Source organism: Peromyscus leucopus, chromosome 3, assembly GCF_004664715.2.
Source record: "Peromyscus leucopus breed LL Stock chromosome 3, UCI_PerLeu_2.1, whole genome shotgun sequence".
NCBI classification, from domain to species: Eukaryota; Metazoa; Chordata; class Mammalia; order Rodentia; family Cricetidae; genus Peromyscus; species Peromyscus leucopus.
The window spans coordinates 91,650,955-91,660,170 of NC_051065.1; positions in this window are offsets into that span (position 1 = coordinate 91,650,955).

The following is a 9,216-nucleotide window of genomic DNA, read 5'->3' on the forward strand; positions in this document are numbered from 1 at the left end:
TTAAGAGGTGTTTTAAATGTTATTACAAAGAGGAAATCTATATTGAGGTAAGTAAGACATGAGCTGCGTGAGCTGTGACCAAATGGCTAGAAGGACACAGAATGATTTGTATGGCATTGCAACTGCCAGAAAATAGTTGAGTACTCTTATCCCATTTAAAACTGATATTGACAAAGGCTTTTTAAATTGCGTTTCATTTGGATAAAATTATTTACCACCAGCCACCTGGAAATACAAAAAGAAGTAAACATTTTGATTAAAATAATTACTCCTCAGTACTCAAACATTACTTGTGTCTGCTCTCCTTAACCTGAATCACAGTTACCAGCATGTTAACACACAGCATTATAAAGCAAACTAAAATAACATAAAAGAACCAGAACAAACAACAGCACTTATAGGAATGAAAATTTCCTTAACATTTCTCATGTTTACCTCTATGTCAGTTTTATTGATTATCTTTATGTGTGTTCTCTATTTAGTTAAATGATTATGCTGTAAGGTTAAAATAACTTACTAGAAAATCATCAGTGTCTCAGTTATCTGTATAATATTCTCAGAAAGCACAGGCTGGAGAGGTGGTTCAGGAGTTAGAGCACACGTTACTGTTCTTCCAATCACCCCACTGGGCAGTTCAGCTAACTGCCTGTAAGTCCACCTCCAGGGAATCTGATGCCCTCCTCTGACCTAGTTGGGCATCCACATATATGTGACATACATATATATGCACACATATACACATAAATAAAAATAAACTCTATTGGATTAATATGTGTTAAATAAATTTGAATCCAAAAATGAAAAAAAGGAGCATGAGGGTGTGGCAGAACAGTTTAAAAAACTCATGCATGAAATTCCCCAAATTTTATAAAAATTTACATGTGTAGAATTTAAAAGCTTAGCATATAAAAGTAAATTATATGTTCATTCTATTAAAATTGTTTAAACCCAAAGATGAAGAGTGCTGTAGCATATATGAGTACTGATTAAGAATTTAATTAAATCAAAACTTACATTTTTAAAAATTATTGATAATTTAGTGTAAATATGTAAGAAAAACTTTATGATTGATAACATTCTTTTTTGAACATGTGAAGAGCAGTAACTCATAAAGATTTATAAATTAGAGAGTGTAAGACTCCTGGTCAATAAGAGATGCAATCAATGGACAGAAAAAAACAGAGGTGAGAAAAACCACAGTATTTATTGTAGTTCCATAATGCACTAAAAATAAATACACATGAAAAGGTTCAGAACAGAAACAGATTTTCTCATTATCAATAATAAAGATTCCAAATTAAACTCATATGGAATTATACTATATAACACAAAATTGTCAATGTAAAAGAGAGAGATGGATATTAGAGACAGCACAAAACATTTCTAAGCTGATGATATTGGAGAAATTAGTCTCTTAGAAAATTAAATATACACCTTTTTCAAAGTCCAACTGTTCCTTCCATTTATATTTACACAGGAAAATGAAGATGTTCTAAAATCTTGTACAACAATATGGTGGAAAGATAATTCCCAATATTTCCTTAATTGAAGGGAAGCAGAAAACCCTACCGAAGGTAGATCAGGAAACTGTTACAAGAATTCCACCTGCAGAAAAAGTTCATAGCAATTACAAACTTCAAAAAAAGTTGTAGGCTTTTTTGAGAGGATTATTAATCTGATAGATGTGTCAACAGTAGTGAGAAATTCCATTCTTCTGCTTTTTGTGACTGGGAAAGCAGGGGCCAGTAATAATATTGAGAGGGAAACTACTGTTTAATATGGAATCACCAGGACATGATAACTGGGGACTTGAGTAACACACACACAAATTGAAGCTAGATTTAATTTTAATGAATTATTTTTTATACTTACTCAGAATAATAAAAGTGTCCTAGCACATTCAGTTTAGAGTCACTGGTAATGTATTAGTGAAATTTATTCATTTTTAATAACATTCCTATATGTATGCTTTGATATTATGTTAAAATTTGTTTTCTTCTTAATTACTAATATTATGGTCTGACCCCCTAAACATAGCCTACTTGATAAGCAACTTATCAGTCAAACTGAAAGAATTATCCACACCAAAAAATGCAAAAATAAAAATAAAAAATACATGAAACTTTTAAAAAATTGGGAACACATGTCTCCTCCGAAAGACTATAACTCTTCAACAATGACTGAATTTAAGAATATGGAAATAATTAAAATAAAGGATTAAATTTAAAATGAAAACATTAGTCAAAATTATCAAAGATGTCAAACAGAACATATTCTTATGAATTTAACACAAACTCTGGAGGAGAAAAGTAGCAATGTGAGGAATAGTAAGTTAGTGATATGGATGAAAAAAGAACATAATATGCATGCTTGGAAAAATAACAACACAGATGAAAGATCAAACAATGTAATTGCAATTTTGAAAACAATAGAAATTTCAAACTGAGAAAACAAACATAACAGAAGCAAGCCCAATAGACTTTAGCAGACAGAGGGAAAATGATCAGGAATAGAAGAAAAAGTCAGGAAAAATACTGCTGTGAAATATTAATAAAGTGAAAAAAATACGGCTACACTATCCAGATTTTCTAGGACAAGATGAAGAGTCTAAGTCCTTAACAATTCACAGGTTAGAGGAAGAAGAGGAGATACAGACTTGAGAAAAATAATCTATTCTGAGAAGCAAAGCAGAAAACGCTCCAAATCTAGAGAAAAAAATAAACATTCAAATGAAAGTGAAATTTAAAACCATAGTAGATATGATCAGAGGAAAATATCTCTAAAACATAGCTTGTTAACATGTCAAAACTGAAAACCCAAGAAATAATATTAATCACCATATGAGAAAACCAAACTCATCATAATACCATGAACTCTAACTTCAATTATATATACAATTTTAAGATATGTATCTTAAACATGTTTAATTTAAATTGTGTGTGTGTGTGTGTGTGTGTGTGTGTGTGTGTGTGTCTACATGAGTATATTACTTACAGAGTCCAGGAAATGTCATCAAATACCCTTGAGTCCAGTCTGAAATATAAAATATTTGAAGACCAGCACAAAGTAGAGCATTTCATTTTAATCAAGCCAACATTATAGAGGATAATTAAAGAAATTCTAAAAATCAGAGGAGAAAGAAAAACTCAATCATGAGCACACAGGAAAAAATAAATTTCAGAATCTGGAAATCTAAAGTGTGGAAAGCTATCAGGCCATCAGAAGCCAGATACAAACTCTAGCATAGGTATTATGATATATGATAAAGAAAAACTCAAACTAAAGTTACCCAGAAGAGATAAAGAAGATCCCTTTATTTGATCAATTAGGGAAAAATTCATGAATAAAAAATGAATAGTAGGTGATTTAAATGAATATTTTCCAAGAAATGATGAGGTGCAGTCTGTTACAAACTGTACTACAAAGCCAATATTCTACTGATAACAAAATTGTATTAGGACAAAACAAAGAAAATACTGAAAACCAATTTCCCCAATGAAGATACTTCAAAAATCCTCTTCGGAGTTTAATGTCCTGAGGTAAGTTTATTCCATTCCCATTTTCTTCCTTGATTTCTCTTTAATGAGAAAGTGACAGTGAACTTTGGACAAGATCCTTTTTTGCATTCATTGATAGACTCCTGTGATTTTATTCTTATTTCTCTTTATATATTGTACTATATTTATAAGTCTTCACAGTTTAAACCAAATTTGAATCCCCAGGACTAACCATCTTAATCACAATAACAATCTTCTTAATATATTCTTGAATAAAATTTGCAAGAGGTTTTTTTGAGAATTTTTAATATTTATGATAATTCTACAGTGTTTAATATATTAAGCTAATGAAAAATGGAAATTAAACCTTCATTAGTACTGTATTCCACTCAAGTAAGAATGATTGTAAGCAAGAACACTAATATCTTAGAAGGAAAGTACTGGGAGATTTGATCAAAACATGTGCACATGTATGAAATTCTCCAACAATAAATAATGTATAAAATAAAAGTCCAACAACAAATCCTGGTACAATCATGAGAATACATATGCATTTTTGTGGGAATTTAAATTTGTTTCGCACTGTGGATGTCAGTGTAGAGGTTTCTCCAAATAACAAAACATGAACACCATACGATCCAGCTACATAATCCTGAGTGAACACCAAAATGTCTCTAAGTCAACATAACAGAGAGAAACCTGTATATTCATGTTTGTTGCTACATTGTTCACAGTTTTTAAGTAATCAAAACTAGTCCAGATGTCCATCAACAGATGGATAAATAAAGGATAATGCAGAATACATTGAAATTAAATTTTACTCAGCTACAAAGGAAAATATAATTGTGGCTTTTTTCAGGAAAATGAGTATAACTGGATACACTTATGTAAAATATGTCACATTCTTCTTGAAGACAAATGCCACATTTTATCTGTTTTCCTTTATATAAGAACTACTTTATACCTATCCCCATTACTATACACATATATGAATAAGATTAGGTTATAAAAATAAAATCTGGATCATGAGACCAAAGAGATCTTGAGGGAGTTAGGAGAAAAATACATGATACATGAGTATATAAATACATGGGTAGATAGATGAAAAATAGATACATGATGATGATAGATTGATGATAGATGGATAAATAGATAAATAGATTAAAAATAGATATAGATTTGATGATAGATGATAGATAGATGATAAATAGATAGATAGATAGATAGATAGATAATTGAATACATGAAACATATTATCAGAAGGGGGCTATTTAGGGAGGACAAAAGAAAGATATAGGGTCCAGGAGGCAAATGTATAAGAAATGAATTATAATTCATATATATATATATATATATATATATATATATATATATATATACAAACAATAAGGAAAGCCACAATGTCATTATGCATGCTAACTTAAAACAACAGGAAATGTACCAAAATATACCTAAGTGGTAGTTTTTTCACATTTTGTAATCACATGATGTATGATAACATATTATGACATGGATTATTAGGGATTTTGTTCATTGCTGAACAGAATTACAATTTTGTATAGCATTGAAAAGATTAAAACTGTATCATGCACATATTTGCTCAATACTAATAAAAGCCCCTATCTCTATCTTTATGCTACAAGGGAATATATTTATATTATAATCCTTATATATAAAAATAACATTAAAAACTCTTGTGAAACTATATGAAAAATCTCATTAGTATTAACAAATGCATATTAGATTGTGGTGGTATTGTATTCCCCCAAATATTGTGCACCCTAATAAACTTATCTGTGGTCAGAGACAGAAGAGCCACGATATTAAACATAGAGGATAGGCAGTGGTAGCACACACCTTTAATTCTAGCATTCCAGAGGCAGAAATCCATGTGTTCAAGGATACAGCCAAACATGGTGACTCACGCCTTTAATCCCAGGGAGTGGTGGTAGAAAGCAAAAAGGTATATATATATATATATATATATATATATATATATATATATATATATATATATATATATGGCGTGGAGACCAGAAACTAGAAGCATTTGGCTGGTTAAGCTTTCAGGCTTTGGAACAGCAATTCAGCTGAGAGCCATTCGGATATGAGGACACAGAGGCTTCCAGTCTGTGGAAACAAGATCAGCTGAGAAGTTGGCCAGGTGAGGTTGGCTGTGGCTTGTTCTGGTTCTCTGATCTTCCAGTTCACCCCAATACCTGGCTCAGGTTTGATTTTATTAATAAGAACTTTTAAGATTCCTGCTACATTAGATGTTGGAATTTGAGTAAATAGCATGACTGTAGATCATTAGGTTTTTCCTTTGTCCTTTTTTATTTTTTTTTTCTTTATTTTTTGGTGATACTTTTATCTATAAATCTCACTGGATTTCTTAGTGTTTGCTGTTTTTTAAGGGGAAAATGGAAAATAAAGTTGAAGCATCCATATTTGTAACATCATCTAAATGGACTGCCTTCCCAAGTTAGTCACCTGATGTGTAATAGTTCCTCTGAGATTGAAACATTCCATCCTGCAGAGAAGCTTTTTAAGCAGAAAGGTAAACTGCTCAAAACAGTTTTAGGAAGTCCCTGAAACTGACCATTTCACTAGGCTCCTCCCTGACAGATTAAGCGATAAAAAGTGAGAATTCCTCTGAAACAAAGCAGAACCAAGCTGGAAAAAAGATTCTGGGATAAGACCAGCTGTCTAGAAGAAGCAGAAACCAGCAGAGCTTCCTACATGGGGTTTAATCTAACAGAGTCACTTGGAAAGGATACTCTCACTGTAGCAGCAAGCAAGCACAGGGTCTACACGTGTCTGCACCAGATCCTAGGCATATATGTTATAATTTTTAGTTTAATAGTCTTATGGAACTCCTGAACGTATGAACACATGGGTGTCTGGTTCTTCTTTCTTCTCTTGGCACTCTTTTTCTTCTGTTGGTTTGCCATGTCCAACTTAGATGTGATTTTTTTTTATTTATCTTATTATACTTTATTTTGTTATGACTTAGAAACCTGTTCTTTTCTGCATAAGGGTGGAAGTGGATATAAACTGGTGATGAAAGGAAAACTGTGGTCAGGATACGTACAAGTAAAGAATCTATTTTTAAAGAAGGAAGAAAAGTAAGAAAGGAAGGAAGGAGGGAAGGAAAGAAGGAATAAAAGAAAGGAAGGAAGGAAGGAAGGAAGGAAGGAAGAAAAGAAGGAAGGAAGGAAGGAAGAAGGAAGGAAGGAAAGAAAGAAGGATGGAAGGATATTCTCCAACCTGTTGAGCTGCTTGCAGGCTGTCCCATATGCTTTCTGTTTCCAGCTTTTGAGAGCTGCCATCCATGCTGGGGTGGGCTTGGGCGATGCAGCTGTTTTTAGTCATTTCTTCTATAAGTAAACCACCACACACTTTCTGTAAGTAACTCTATCAAACTCACTGGTTCACCAAGTTGGAATTTAGTGATCATGGGTTCAGGGTGAGTAGACATGTATGTTGCAACTCTCTAGGAAATGTTTTGTCACACAACATCACCACCAATCCACAATCTTGAATTATCTCAAAATCTCCTCAATGGAAAGTGTTTAGATTAAAAGTAGGGTCTGTATTCTAAAACAGTGGCAATATTAGAATATATTTTAGTGTGATATGTACTTGAAAGAATTCCAGCTTATGAATTTTGTGGACTGGTTTTAAACCCCAGCTCAGGCTCTTCCTTACTGTATACACTAATCTACTATCATTAAGATGAGAGACAATGCATACTAGCTTTGGAAAAATGGCACGATTCTAGTAATGGATAGCTTTATTTCTTTTTCAAGAAAGAGTATTTGCTACAGAATCAATTTCATATAGTTCACCTAAAACTCCCCCATATTCGGGGATGGAATTGCTTATTGGAATATTTTCAAGTGTGTTTGCAAATACTCAACAAAAGAAAAAAAAAAAAAAAAACAGAAAGCGCCCTACTCCATTCTTCCTCCAACTTATAGAGCAAAAACAACCTGAAAGAAGATGTAGTGGGTAGCTATTCCAGCTTGGTTCTGGAAGTTCCAACCCCCATTGAGACTCTGGCAACTGTCACGCCTATGAGGCGGGGCCAAGGGAGGCGTCTCTGGACAGTGGAGGTTGACTGAGCAGAGCTCCAGAGAACACCGCTGGATTGCGATACACCTTCCCCAGACCCCCCCCCCCCCGCAACCTATCTATTCCTTCATTTGTAAGTCATCCACTAAATAAAGCTTCCTTTTAACTACGTGGAGTGGCCTTTATAATTTCCTCAATAGAAAGCGCCTTACTCCATTCTTCCTCCAATTTATAGAGCAAAAACAACCTGAAAGAAAGATGTCTGGAGACTTAGGCAGGCATGGGTTAAAGACCACTGCCTCATTCAGTCCAGGATAGCTTTTAGCTAGAGAGCCCTATTCCTGTTACCTCCAGGTGCTGTGATCACTGGTGTTTATCACATTTATCCTGGCTCACACCTAGATCAAATATGTCTTTCTAACCTGGTTTCTGCTTCCCAGGCAGTCGTTGAGGTAGACTTCTGACTTCCTTGAGCTGGTCCAAAGTTTGCTAGGCTCTAGTCTTTATGGACTTGCAATGGAGAACTCTGGGTCTCACTCCATCAAGAACAACCTCAGGAAATTTCTGGGTCGGCGCCTTAAAGACTTGTTGGGTTGGAGCACCAGAGACCTCTACAGAATGCTGTTTGATAACAGCCTCATGGACCTCCACGGGAACCTATTGGGTGGCAGCCTCAAGGACTTCCATTGGAACTAGCTGGAGTTTTAAGGAACGAAATTTTAAAACAGGTTAATCTGCTATTATCTACATATTTAAAAAAAAACTTGGAACAAGGCAGCTGGAAAGATAGTTTGTTCAGTAATGCGCAGTCACATAACCGTGGGGACCTTAGTTCAGAGCCCAGCACACACCACAAAATGTCAGGCGTGTGGCTGTGATACTCACACTGGGAAGATGGGGGTAGGAGGAACCCTGAGGCCTGCTGGGCAGCCAACCCAGCCACTCAGCAAGCTACAATTTCAGTGAGAAAACTTGTTTCATAAACTAAGGGAAAGATCAATTAAAAAAAAAAAAAGACCTGAGCTGAATTTCTAGACTATACAACCACATGCATGCATATGTATACATGTATACACACTGGAACACACACTGTTGTGGGTCTGAGTTTGTTCAGATATTCACCAGTCTGACTTAAGTTTTGGTTTTAGTTAATTGAAGGCTTTATTAAATGCTGGAGCAGGATACCCATGGCATCAGAACTGCAACCTAGAGCACTCCCAAGATGCAGCAGCTTGTCACTTCAGTCTAGACCTTACAAAGCAAAACCCCACAAGATTACATGTATTTTTGTCTACATGGAGGCAGGGTTTAATTTTAACCTATATGTCTTACAGGTGTCTTAATCATTGAACAGTGTAAGTTTGATTACAAAAGCAAAAATAGCAGTTAGTCTTATGACCTATTATCTTGCTTGAGCAGCAAAGTTTACAAAATAAGTTAATTTAGGAAGTATCTTTAACATTTTGGGTAAAGGGGGATGTGGGCTACAGGGTAAAGTGTATACAAGCAAGGGGCTTACATGTTACAGTTTTTTTTTTTTTTTTTTTTTTTTTTTTTTTTTTTTTTTTTTTTTTTTTTTTTTTTTTTTTTTTTTGTCTCTCAAGCTTACTAAGTCTAAATACAATGTTAACCATTACAACACAAA